This window comes from Aotus nancymaae, unplaced genomic scaffold, assembly GCF_030222135.1.
Source record: "Aotus nancymaae isolate 86718 unplaced genomic scaffold, 86718_ANA_hifiasm-v0.15.2.pri h1tg000077l, whole genome shotgun sequence".
Lineage (NCBI taxonomy): Eukaryota > Metazoa > Chordata > Mammalia > Primates > Aotidae > Aotus > Aotus nancymaae.
In genome coordinates, this window is record NW_026988492.1 from 11,209,193 (window position 1) to 11,222,853 (window position 13,661).

Sequence of the window (13,661 nt, forward strand, 5' to 3'; positions counted from 1 at the left end):
ACCGCCAGGAGGGTCTCCACTCCCGATCTCTGGAGACTGCTGGGAAGGAGAAGTGCCCAGCCCACTCACCAGGACTATAGCAGGTGAAAACAAGTTCTTGGCATTAGCCAGGGCATGGAGGGAAGATTTTTTAATCACCACTAGAGGGAGGGCTGGTCACACTTTGCATCAAGGAGCCCAAGGGACCAGAATGCAGAGGGAGAAGAAAGACAACCAGAGAAGGAATGATCACTGCTTTGCCTCTTCTGCAAAGGTGTATTAGATGCCAGTGTCTAACGGGTGACATTGAGAAAACTGAGATGAGAATTCACAGTGAGTTTCCAACAAGCAAAGCATCCTCATCTTGTGCAGAATGGGTCTCTGCAGAGGCCTCAGGGTAGGAGACAAGGAGAGGACCTCAGAAACCACAAGTGACATTGATGGATACAGAAACGCTGAGATGTGTCTTACAGGAGTTTCAAGTTTCAATATGCACGTATGTAACATTGGTTATATATCTTATTTATTTACATTTTATTAACTTAATAGTATTTATAATTTTTTAAAGGTGGCAAATAAGTGGATTCAATCTTGTCTATTCAGTAGAATGATTATATAGAGTATATTTTATATATGTATTATACACATACAAAATACAATGTGTGTGTGTGTGTGTGTGTGTGTGTGTGTGTGTGTGTTCTCTTGTTCTGTTAAATAAACTACCAAGGAGTCAAGGGAGAGATTACTTACAAAAATGCCAACCTGAATCTTCATGGTGTAATATGATGGCAATTTACTAATTACAAACTAAGACTCATTTTCCCATATGAAAAGGCAAACTATAGTATTATTTTTGAATGCTCAGCCATGAATTAAACACGTTTTCCCCAAGGCAGCTGGAAACCTATATTCCACATATAATGTTGTTTCTATTAGAAAGTATTTCCCAACAACCTACTTATAAAGAACGTTCAGAGCAAAATGTGTTTATGAACTAGGCAAAAGAAAAACTATGTACCCCAGTTGTTTAGAAACTCCCTCCCTCTTTCGTTTCACTGTATGATTATATCTGGAGTCCATATTTCTCCACCCACCCCAAGCGCTCTGTTCTCGTCTCTTCTCTTCTCTCCCTCTCCCCTAAAGAGTTGTTCTGTCTGCATCTCTTTTACAGTTACAAGAAAATGAATTTCTCATAGATATGCTGCACTTCAAGGTTGCTGGCCTCGTTTCTGCTGCTGTAGTAATTTTTCCTGGCTCCAGAAAAGCCAGTCTAAACTAATGAAAATTGGACAAGGTCACGGAGCATGCTAAGAAAAGACCTGGTAACCTACAAGTACTAAACCCAAGGCTCTCTTTCTATTTCTAGTGTGAAAAATGGGCACAACGTGATATTTTTCTCTGGTAAAGCAAAACCATTGGAAACACTTGGGACCGAAGGCACTATTTGTGGAGTTAACTTCTAAAATTTGACTGCTTTGAGCTAGTAGGAATTACGATCTGTATAGTTTAGTATGCTAATTTATACAGAAATGTAATAAGGTACTAAACTTTAACACATACACACAATATCTGCTCACAATGTCCTGGTAAAGCTGTAAAAACACCCTATCAACCCAGCCAACAGGGTTTTTAAACAGCTACAGACTATTATTAAGCAATTAAGGAGTGTTTATTTAGGCTATTTATATAGGCTATTCCTAGCCCTAGGGAGGGCTTTACAGGGGTCATTTTATTTGATTTTATTTTTTCATGTAATGCTTCATTGGTTAATTGATATGACCTCACAACTCCTCCAGCTAAACTTTGTTGGTTCAGGAGGCCATCAGTGAGAACTGTCATGTTAAGACCAGCAAGAGGCAAACCCAACAGTGAGAGACAGGAGAGTTGGAAAAACCAACACAGGTGGCTAACCCATTTGAAGAGGACTTGTGTGGATATCATGATAGAATGTGGCTCTCTCACCCTGAGGATGAAATGTACAACTGCAACCTTCCAGCACCCCCAAGACAGAAAGTATTTCACAGAGAGGATTACTCCGTATCTTGGAAAGATAACTGCATTTATTTCCTACTTATCTCCAGCAGCAGATGTAAACAGCCATTGGGACTTCTTCAAAGTCATTTCTAAAAATAGTATTAAGGATTCTAGAAGAGTTCTGCCTCTGACCACAATTCTGGCCAAAAGAGGGACTGAAATGCCAGGAGAGGTGAGAAGACACCATAATAATAATGTCTTATATTAAATAAGCATGTACCCAATGCCAGGCACTATGCTAAACACTCAGTGTGCATGGTGTCATGTAATCATAACAAGACCCTATGATATAGGTACTATTTTATTCCCATTTATTTATTCAACAAATATTTACGGACTACCCTTTATGTGGCAAGCATTGTCCTCGCCACTAGGGATTCAGAAATGAGCAAAACGAAAAAAAAAAAAAAATCTTCCTTTATGAAGCTTACCTTCTGGTAAGGGAGAGAAACAACAGATACAAAAGACGTGAGTCAAATACATGGAATTTCTTATAACCACAAGAGCTAAAAAAGAAATTAACGCTCTGGCTCAACCTTAGGACTTCCTTTTTAAGAAAAAGAAAAAAAAGAGAAATTAATGCAAAAAAGGATAGAAAGTTAGAGGGGTGTACTTTAAAACAGGGTAGCCAAGAAAGACCTTATTGAAAAGATGAACCTGAGAAAATATTTGAAGGAAGTGGAGGAGTCAAACAGGTATCTGGAGAAGTTCCAAGTTACTTAGATGACAGCAAGTGTGATGTGTGATGGGAACAGGAAGATGGCAGTGTGGGGGAAGCATGTGATTAAAGAGGAAATTTGGACAGAAATCAGAAGGTCAGAGCAGGTAGGTAGTGTAGAATGTTATAGTTAATTATAAGAGCTTTTTTTTTTTTTAACTATGAGAGAAATGAGAAGATATTATAAAACTTAAGCAGAGGAGTCACATTGTCTGCCTTATGTGTTAGTAGTACTGCTCTGTCTGTGTACAGAATCTAGACTTTGGGGGCGGAACAAGGATGGAAGCAGAGAGAGGCGAGGAAGTCGCCGGAATAATTCAGGGAAATGATGGCAGCTTGGTCTCGGCTGCTAGCAAGGGACATGGTGATAACTGGTCAGATTTGGATTATATAATGAAGGCCTAGCTGCAGGATTTATTAATAAGTTGAATGCTTTCTGTGAGAGGATGACTCTGAGGTTTTTGGCCCAAGCAGTCACAAAAAATGGGGCTGCCGCTTACTGAGAGAAGGAATGAGAGAAGTGGGAATCAGGCATATTAGGGTCACATCTATCCAGAAAGTAATGTTAGCAAAGGAAACAGTACTTCAGAGTTAGAATCTTTAGAAGGATGTGACTCTCATGATTAAGATTCCAGTTCTATCTAAGTGACATATACTTCACTCGATCATTCTTTTATTCATTCATTCATTTTCATTCATTCCTTTACTCAACAAATTTTTATCATGTCCACCGTGTGCCAAACAGTGTGCTCTTAGATGTGTCGTGATCAAGAAATACTTGGTTCCTTCCCTTCTAAAATGTATGACCTGGGAGAAAAGCAATTAACAAATGCTTATGCAAATACCTCTATATCTGTATATAGGTATTAAGCTATAAAACAGAATACAAAATTATTAATAAAGAAAGGGACAGCTGGGCACAGTGGCTCATGACTGAAATCCCAGCATTTTGGGAGGCCAAGGTAGGAGGATCACTTGAGCCCAAGAGTTCAAGGCTGCAGTGAGCTATGCTTGCACCACTGCACTCCAGCCTGGGTGACAAAGGGAGACCCAGTCTCTAAAATAAAAGAAAAGGGAAGTATTGGACAACTTCAATAACTTGCCCATAAGTGCATAGCTGTGGAGATACAGGGTTGGAACTTAACACAGGTGCCTCCTTCCAGAGCCCACATGCTCACTTTATGGAGCGATCCGATGCCAGCACCATCCGATGGAGAAGAGAGCACAAGCGGTCAAAGGGAACACCAGTGCCACCCAGGAAGTCCTGACCATGGCTGTGACATGATCACTACAGAACATTTTTGGGCCCAAGTTCCCTCATCTTTAGGATGGACCAGATGATCTCTGCAGCCCCTTCTGGATCTGGAACCATGATTTTTGATGTACATTGGTGTCCACATGTAGGAAAGAAGATGTTGAGAACACCCAGTCCAAGCTTCACTGACTTCACAGCTCTGCCTAGGACCAGACCCCTGTCTGAGGCTGAGAGCCACAGGACCCCATCCAAGTCCTTTGCTGCTCTGTCCTCAGAAGGACCTGATCTGGCAGCAGGAGTAGTGAAAGTAGGGGGTAGGCATGGGAGACCCCTCTCAGAGATGGGGGCAAGGGGAGGGTGTGAGCTGGAGAGAATGAGAGAGAAGACAAATTCAAGGATAGCAGATTCGGCCAGGCACGGTAGCTCATGCCTATAATCTCAGCACTTTTGGAGTCTGTGGCAGGAGCCGTGTCTACAAAAAGTAGCCAGTCATGGTGGTACACACCTGTAGCCCAAGCTACTTGGGAGGGTAAGGTCGAAGGATTGCTTGAGTCCAGGAGGTGGAGGCTGTAGTATGTAGAGATTACACCACTGCACTCCAGCCTGGATGATAGAGCAAGACCCTGTCTCAAAAAGAAAAAAAAAAAAAAACAAAGGATAGCAGATCCATTAGACAGCCCCTGGGTTAAGGTATCCTGAGTGTGGGATTTTCTCTCAAGCCTACAATGGGCAACATAAGGGACTGACATTTGAATGTGACCCTGGGAAATGTAGACCCTTCACTATTTTGGCTCTAGTTTTCCAATCTGCAAAACAAGGCTAGATATTTTCTAAACTCGGTAATCTATGACCCCACACTCCTATAACCTCAGCATTTCTTTCCCTTAACTAAATTTCCAAAATAAACTTGTCTCCTAGAGTGTACTTCTTGCCAAATTTGCAAGACTCCTTCAAATAGTCATTTGATGTAACCATGCAATTCTGGAAATAATCCAAATCAAATATCTACAACAGAAGAAACATCTCAATGTTTGGTTAAAGAATTCCAAAGTTTAGCTACCATTTTTAGCATTTCTTTACATTTACTTGTACAAAATAAATTTCAAGCCACCATAAATTATCCACAATCAGAATACTCTTCCTAGAATGCTGATGTCTTAAAAATATATGCAAGATACTCAATAATGGAAAATATACTATTTTTCTCCTATTCACTAATTATACATTTCTTGCCAGTGTTGGTATACTAAATTAATGACATTAACTATGGAACACAAAGCCCAAAACGAAGCAATGCTCTACATCAACATATTTTGATTTTCAATGCCTAATTTAAAAGTTCAATGCCCATTTCGTAAGTAGAGAAAATAAGGTACACAAAAATTCTACAAATGGCCCCAAATCACATAGCCCTGAGACGTTTCCAAAAACTAAAACCAATATTATTGCCTATAAACTCTTCACTCAAATTACTGAGTTATAATTATCATTGATAAACACTGAAAAAGCAGTGCAAAGTAAGTAGTTTTGTTGTATACACTTTTTTTTGTTTGTTTTTGTTTTTGCTGTTTTGTTTGAGACAGGGTCTGATTTTGTCACCCAGTGTGGAGAGCAGTGGCACAGTCTCAGCTCACTGCAGCCTCAAACTCCTGGGCTCAAGCAATCCTCCCACTTCAGCCTGCCAAGTAGCTGGGACCACAGGTGTGCACCATCTCACCAGCTAATTTTTGTGTGTGTGTATTTTTAGTAGAGATGAGTTTCCCCATGTTGCCTAGGCTGGTCTTAAACTCCAGAGCTCAAGGGATCCACCCACCTCGGCATCCCATAGCGCTAGGATTACAGGAGTGAGCTGCTGTACCAGCCTTGTTGTACACTTAGAAAAGGGGGTTCAGTTTTCTGAAATAATAAAACTAAATTTGGCAGGGGGTCGGGGGGGTGGAATCCTCATTACCCACCTTGGAATTTATTACCTTCTACCTTAGTGCCATAGTGACTTGGGCTCAATTGATAAAACCAAAGAAAGTCTTGCATATATGTGTTTAAGCTTCACTAGTAAAATCAATATATACATATTTTAATCAAGTTTAAATTAAGTATGTTTAAAGTACAAGGTACAAATTCATACATTTGTAGCAAAATATTATTAGATACACGAAGGAATTCTTATGGTGATCCTAAAGTATTTCTCACCCACCGGCCTCACTACTTAAGACACATTCCAGTCATCGTATTATCAACAGCACATGAGCAGGGCATTATGATCTCTTCACGGCATGTTAACAGAGACTCTGGTCTAAAAATGGTGTTCAGAGATGCACGTATTTCAGAGAGAATTGAGATGGGTGTTGATAATTTCCATTGCATGAACATGGAAAACAAACACTTGTTTAAGAATACATACTTTCGAATGTTCATGAACCTTATTTCCTCTTCCCTTCTCCAATTCCCTTTATTTCATTCTCTTCTTTACATGCTCCCCTAGCACGATAGCTTTCATTAGGATACTTTTAACTATGCATAATTCATCCATTCATTTATTCATTTAACAGTACTTGCTGATGACCTACTATGTGCAGGTGCAGTGGTGGCCTCTGGGAATCAAAGACAAATAACAGAATCCTGCCTTCAAGGAGGATACCATGTAGCAAATATCGGACCACACACTTAATGAGCTGGGAGTGTGAGTCATTGTGGTTAAAACCAGGTAGCACCTGATATCAGGCCACACACTTAATGAGCTGGGAGTGTGATTCATTGTGGTTAAAGCCAGGTAGCACCTGCCCTTCCCTGTAGAACAAGCATTTTCTCCACCTTCTTTCCAAACCATTTCTAGCACAGACTGTAAGCTCCCAGAGTGCCGAGACCACACAGGAATCATCTCTGTTGCACGTGCATCTAACACAACGCCTGGCACATACATAGTTGGGCCCCATAAAGTGTTTTGAGGGGTTAGAGTGAAATGACCGGGATGCATTACAAATGACTTTTGTCTTCAACTCAATGCTATCAGTTTTTAATTAACTATCCCCCTCTCTCTCCAAAGTGTGGCCTTGGTATCAGAAGCTAAGTGGGATTTCCATTTTCTAAGCACAGAAAGTCCTACTCTCGGAGAACATGCCTTCGCCACTTTCCTAGGATCATTTCATCAAATTTAATATCAAATTCCTGAGAGCTCTCCCCAGGTGAGAACAGGGTGAGTGAGTTGGCCCGCGCCGTCCTCGCCTGCCCTCTGCAGGGCTCTGACCCTAAAGCGAGCGCAGCAGATTCCACTAAGTTTTTTCTCTTATTACAAGTAGGGCCAGTTAAAGAAGAAAACCTCCTTGGGAGAATCCCATTAGGAAAGAGAGAGCCCAAAAGAGCTGAACATGCCCCCGAAAAGAAGTGAGCAGAATGTCGGGGGTCTCGAGGGTCTCTTTTGAACACACTGCGTCTCGCCCACCCTCGCAGCAACTCAGGACAGTCCGGGGACTCGGAGGACCAGCGGCGGCGCGGGGAGAGCGGCGGGCGGGGAGCGCAGCCAGCCGGGAGGCCAGCCGCTGCGGGGGTCACCCTGCTCCCGGGTGCTGTCGCCCTCCGCGAAGCCTCCCGATGACAAGAATTAATGACCAGGTTCCAAAGGCGCCTGACATCAACTGTGGCGACCCGAAGTGTCACATTCGCCTCCTCCCTCGACCTCTATTGCCTCCGTAGAGGTTGGAGCGTCTCAGAAGACCCAAACCTCCCACTCCGAACCCCCAGTTCCAAACTCCCCGGGGTCCCCACCCTCCATCCTGTCTCGGGACGGGTTCTCTCTCCTCTTTCCCCGTCTTCCAGACCTCAGGAAGAGCAATGCCCTCTTCGCACCCCCGAGTTAGAAACCAGTCAACATCCTAGTCGCGACCATATAAGCCCCCGGCTCGCCACTCCAGGGGGGCACCCCAAGGTCACCAAGATAGGTGTGACTGCCTCCACCTTCACTCTCCCCACATCCCTCCCTTTTTGAGATCCCCGGGGTCCGGTTCCTCTCCAGTCCCTCCTTCCAGTTGGGAGTCTCCCCCTTTTGGCACCCCCACCACTGCACCGGGACCCCTCCCGGCCTGGCCCTCCTGGGGGGGTCCTTGCCCTCTCCGGAAACGCTCACTTGCTCTCCCGCGCGAGCCTCCCTCATAAGTCTCCCCTCTGTTTCCTTAGCCAAGGAGGGGAGATGTGCCTCCCACTCGCGCTGGGGGAGCGCCGGGGCAACCGACGCAAACTTCTGCTGCACTTACTTCGGGCCGAGGCTGCCGCCCCCTCGCCTCTCCTCGCTCTTCCACTGGCAGCTGCTCCGCGACGACCTGGAGCCACCGCGCTCGCATGCCCCACACCAGCGCAGCTGTGAAATGCGCAAGAGGGGGAAGGGGTCTCTCCTGGGCGAGCGTGTCCGGGGCCTTGTCCCGCCGCTGCTCCCGGCTGCCAGACGAGCGGTGGCCGCTTCCAGCAGCCCCGGGATGCTGCGCACAGCGCTGCGCGCCCTGCTCCTCCGCCGGGTCGTTTCTGTCCGACTTGCAGTTTCAGGGCATGTCAGGACTGCAGCACCCTCTCCGTTCTCCCCCGGAAACGACTTTCAATTCACCTGGAGGCTTTCGAGGCTCCCTCTCGGGCGGGCAGCGTGACAGCGGGTGCAGAGGAGGGGGAGGAGCGCGGCGGCGGCGGCCCGAGTGCGCCTCCCGCTTGCTGGGCGAGGAGCGCGCAGCCCTCTTCAGCCGCTCTCCTCTGGACTGCAGTCCTGACGTCACCCCCACCACCCCCCACCCCGCGGAGGAGCGGCGCGGAGGGTGGGGTGCAGGGAGGGAGAACGCGCGAGTGTGAGCGGGAGTGTAAGCGCGTGCGTGTGCAGGCGCGCGTGTGCCCCGCAGGGCTGGGGACGGATGGGAACCGCGCAGCTGGATCCTATGAGGAGCCAGAGCCAGAGCTCCCGGCAAACGCACGCCGAGGGGCTGCCGTGAACAGCCGGGGGCGCTCGCATTCAGGTCGGGGAGGGGATAGGAGGGAAGCAGAGTTCGGAGGCGACCACAGAAAAGGGAAGAAGGCGGTACGGGCAGTGGGAGAGTGGGAGATGGCCACTCTCCCCAAAGTTGGAGGCTGTACAGGATGCCTTTTAAAAGCTGCGCTAGAGGTTTAGGGGGAAGAGTGGGGTAGACGGTGTGGGAGAGTTGGTTTCCACTCTCCTGTAGGAAGGAGTTCGACTTGGGGAAGAAGAGCTCAGAGTCCTCTCAACCTCCACCCCCGCGGCAGGCTCCCCGCAAGGCACCCAACTTTGGTATGCCAAGGGCGCCTCTCCTCTACTCGGAGCAAACCTCCAGCCCGGGGCCCCTGTTTACTAAGTTGCTGCAAAGAGATCAAAGGAGCCAGCTTTTCCCACCTGACTTTCCTCCCTGCATGAACCTCCCCCACAAGTTGAGTTAAAGCACCCGGAGCAAGCGAAAGGGCTCAAGGCTGAGGCTGGAATCAAGATGCAAGAGGCCCCGCCCTTGGGTCCTGGATCTGAGGTCAGTCATAGGGGTGACAACTCCAAGTAGAGTTCCTTGAGCTCCTCAGTGAGGCTACATTTTGAGTTTTGCCATTCTCCGGGGGCCCTTACACTAGAAAGCGATTCACGTTGTCATCCAACTTCACTGGTTCTCTGAAATTGTGTTGGGGGCCAAAAATAGAAGGAAGGTTCTGCGAAAGCGCCAAAGGAAGGTTCTTTGGGTGGTGCTGGGATGGCTAGAGGTTGTTCCTGGAGCATTTGTCCCTTAGCAGAGACCCAGCCATCCTTGAGGCTGAATGCCTGGTTCCGTGCGCCTTCTGCGCATCCCTCTCCGCGGCCCAGTGCACAACCCGAAGCTGCCCGCCCGCCGCCTCCCGGCTAGAGCAGAATGTGCAATGCGCCCCAGCCCGCGCCAGATCCGCTGTCAGCAATGAGGCGTCAGGCGCGCTCTGCAGTGATCTCCAGTGCAGCGAGCAATTCTGCCCCCGTCAAGTGGCAACGGTTTTTAATTGCAAGCTTCTTGCTTCCTGAATCCAGGCACTGTTTACTCGCCAAGATGACTTTTTATTCATTAAAATATTTTTAATGGAAAGAGTAGAGAGTGGGAAGTGGGAAAGGGGTAAAATTATTCCCAATCCACAAACACTTTTTTACAACTTTTTAAAAGTTACTGAAGTAGGATCAGACCTGGATGAAGCAGCAGAAAGTTGCATTACACTCTTGATTCTCAAATGGAAGCTTAACAAAATAGAAGCAAGCCCGAGATCCTAGCCTACTGTTTTAGGTTTAATAATCTAAAACATTCTCACATCTGAAAATTCCAATTCTAGCTAATTAAACAAAATTATGGATATCCTTAACTATGCATTAGATTTCACGAATAAATAGTATAATTAAAATAAGTAAAGTACTGCCCAGCATGCTCCTAATTAGATCAAAGGAGTATTAGAGAAGGGTGTAGATGCGTCACCCAGAGGGCTTCTTGCAACCATAATTAGCCTATTTTTTAACCTGCAAATGTGGAAGCACCCTGACATCATGAAAGAATTACATAACTAGTTCCTAGCTCTGCGTCTTTCAAAAAGCAGCAATTTTTCAGTAGGAATCACTGTTCCTGAAAATGCTAATTCAGATTAATAGTGAGGGAATAGGCAAGTCATTGACAAATTTAAGGCATGATTTGAAAACAAAATTGTCAAGGGGCAGCTACGCTGGTACACATGAACCATCTTTGTTGGGTCACAGTTTTCCTTCCAAGGGTTCGATGCAGCAAATAAGTAACGCTGTATTAGCAGGTATCAGCCTGGCTGCCTTGTCATGTAAGTAATGCTTATTTGATGTGGCAAGCCTAAGCGCTTCTTCCCTATTTCCCACTGCATTCTGTCCACAACTCTACAACTATTTTGACATTCTGATGTGATTGGTTGATGGCATGACTGCCTTCCTTCTCAACTTATAAGCTCCTCCAAGGGTAGGAATTTTGTTTTTCTTTCCTTAGGACCCAGTGCAGTGCCTGGTGTAAACAGCAGGCATTTAATAAATATATGTTGACTGAACTGTTTATTTAAAGAGTATAAAATAACTACTTTTTTTTTCTTGAGATGGAGTCTCACCTTGTCACCAGGCTGGAGTGCAGTGGCACAATCCGGGCTCACTGCAACCTCCAATTCCCTGGTTTAAGAGATTCTCCTGCCTCAGCCTCCAGAGTACCTGGGATTACGTGCAAGTGCCACCACACCTGGCTAATTTTTGTATTTTTAGTAGAAAAAGAGTTGACCAGGATGGTCTTAATCTCTTGACCTCGTGATCCACCCCCCTTGGCCTCCCAAAGTGCTAGGAATGCAGGCATAAGCCACCGCACCGCACCAAAACAACTACATTTTAGTATTTAAGCTGAACCCTATGGCATATATGTGAAACAATATGTGTATTACATACACATATGTACACATACATACACGTGCATATGTGTATATATATGAAATGGAAAAGATGGAAAGAAGAAGAAAAGATAAAAAGAGAGGAAAGAAAAGGAGAGGAAAAAGCAAACTCTGAAAACAATAACTACCAGTGGCTAAACAGTGACTCAATCTGAGTGAGGATTTTAACTGTTCATAGAAACATCATTTGCTGCCCTTAAGCTGTGAGATTTCTTTCACATTGGTCTATTAACATATGCATGTTTTAAAAAGTTTGAGGTTTGGACCTCAGAAGCACTGGCCAAAGTGCATTACAAATATTTCCCATCGCTTAGGAAGCAGCACATCGCTTAAGTTGGATAGAGGCATGTGTTGCTGATGAGTTCAGAAACACTGTTAGCTCAACGTGCCCTGGACTTTACCCTAATCAGTGCGAAGAGAGTCAGAGTCCAGCCACTGCAATTATAGCCCAACAGGCCAAAGGCCAACGTCTGTGACTATGCTCCCAAACATAAGCCGCCTATGGCCAGGTACTTCAATTATCAAGCACAATAAAGGGAAAAGGTGGAAAATAAGACACGCACACACACACGCATGCACACACGCACACACGCACGCACATGCACACACACGCACACACACGCACACACACACGTGCACACACACACGTCAGTTCTTAGCTATAGAGCCAGAATATCATGTTTACAAGGAAGAAATAGCTCTGTTGGGAGACAAAAAGACGGGTGTTGGAATGGGAAGAGAACTGCTGTAATATTGCAGTGGCTTTTCATCACATACTCCATAGCCATTAAACTTCTAAGCCAAACTCTCAAGCAAATACATGCTGGCAAAACTATGGCAAATCATAATTCCGTCCTTCTAGAAGCTATCTCCACAGCAAAACAAGCTCCCCCTAGCCTGGAGGCAGCTTCTCTTTTGCTATAACACAAAAGCAAATTTTAAAAAGACAAGAATAAGAATAAAAATTAATTATTTCTCATAGGACTTATCTTCCTGTATGCCCCTAAAAACCAGTTCGCACCTATCTTGTACATATTTATAGCATAACTGTATATGCATATTTGCATATATAGATATACATGTATGCATATATATGTATATAGACAGATACACACATATATATACACCACTTATATTGCCAAAATTACTTTAATAAATTTATTCAATTTATTATCTAAGTATGTTTCTAGAGTAACATTTAAAGGAAGCTAAAATAGTTCATCATAAAGAAAACATGATCAAAATATTTTAAACTCTTGTTTCAGAGCATAGTAAATTTGGAATAAAACACTGGTATTTGCCTGCAACTTCTCTCAGGACTTGGGTTGGCTCTTAATATTTTATGCTTCATGATATATTAATAGCTTTGTATTTGAACTGCTTGTGTAGTGCCCTCTAATATGATAGAGTTAACCCCGAAGACAAAAATCTAAGTGGCCAATTTATTTTTCAGGAGTCGTAAACTGATAAAAAGGCCTAAACTGATAAACTCAATAAATTCAAATTTCAAAAATATCATAACCAAGACAAGTAATTGACATTATACATCTATATATTTGTACTCCCAAGGTGGTGCCAAGTTAAATTTCATACTAAAATGTTAATGAAGAAGCATTTAGATAACCAGCTATTTTGTGGATAATGACAGATTAGCAATAATTTTGTGATGAAAGTTGGACTTGGCTGCCATATTTAAAAATAATGACATTTTACTTACACATATGTTTATATGTGGTAATTGTACTTCATCATAGATTTCTGAATGAAATTTACAATAGACCATTCCCTGAATCTATTGTGATTTATGGAACACTCTTCCTAAGTGGACTACAGTGACATCAAAGAACATCTCTGTGACATTATCAAACCTAATGAACAATAGTAAAAGGACAATTCATTGTTTCCAGTTCAAGTTTTAAGAAGGGCTTCCTTAAAGGGTAGATCATCACGTGTTTTTATAAGGGATACTTCTATATGTAGATTTGCTTATCTGTGAAAACACTACCAATAGTTGCAAAGTTTTCATTTTTCCCACTACTAGGTCAAGAAAATTTCTAGCCAAGAGAATGGATTTTAAAAGTCTGTATCTATCAGACTCGGTCTCTCCACTTGAAGAGCCCACAATCCAGTACTCTTCCTCTTTTCCCTCCTTTTTTGTGAACTCCCTATCGGTTGTGCTCTGGGACCGTGGAATGTGACCTAGACCTGAGCAGGCAGGGAGAACTGAATTTATGGTAACCAATTGGA

The 13,661-nt window shown here is 44.3% G+C and overlaps 1 protein-coding gene across 1 annotated transcript in view; it reads right to left on the minus strand.

The window, feature by feature from the left end:
- The window catches only part of KIAA1217 (KIAA1217 ortholog), an 807,714-nt gene extending 798,990 nt beyond the window's left edge, over positions 1–8,724 (minus strand). The window contains exon 1 of the mRNA XM_064368600.1: positions 8,234–8,724. The gene's annotated coding sequence lies outside the window, so the exon portion shown is untranslated. The remainder of the gene's footprint in view (positions 1–8,233) is intronic.
- Between the last annotated feature and the right edge of the window lie 4,937 nt (positions 8,725–13,661).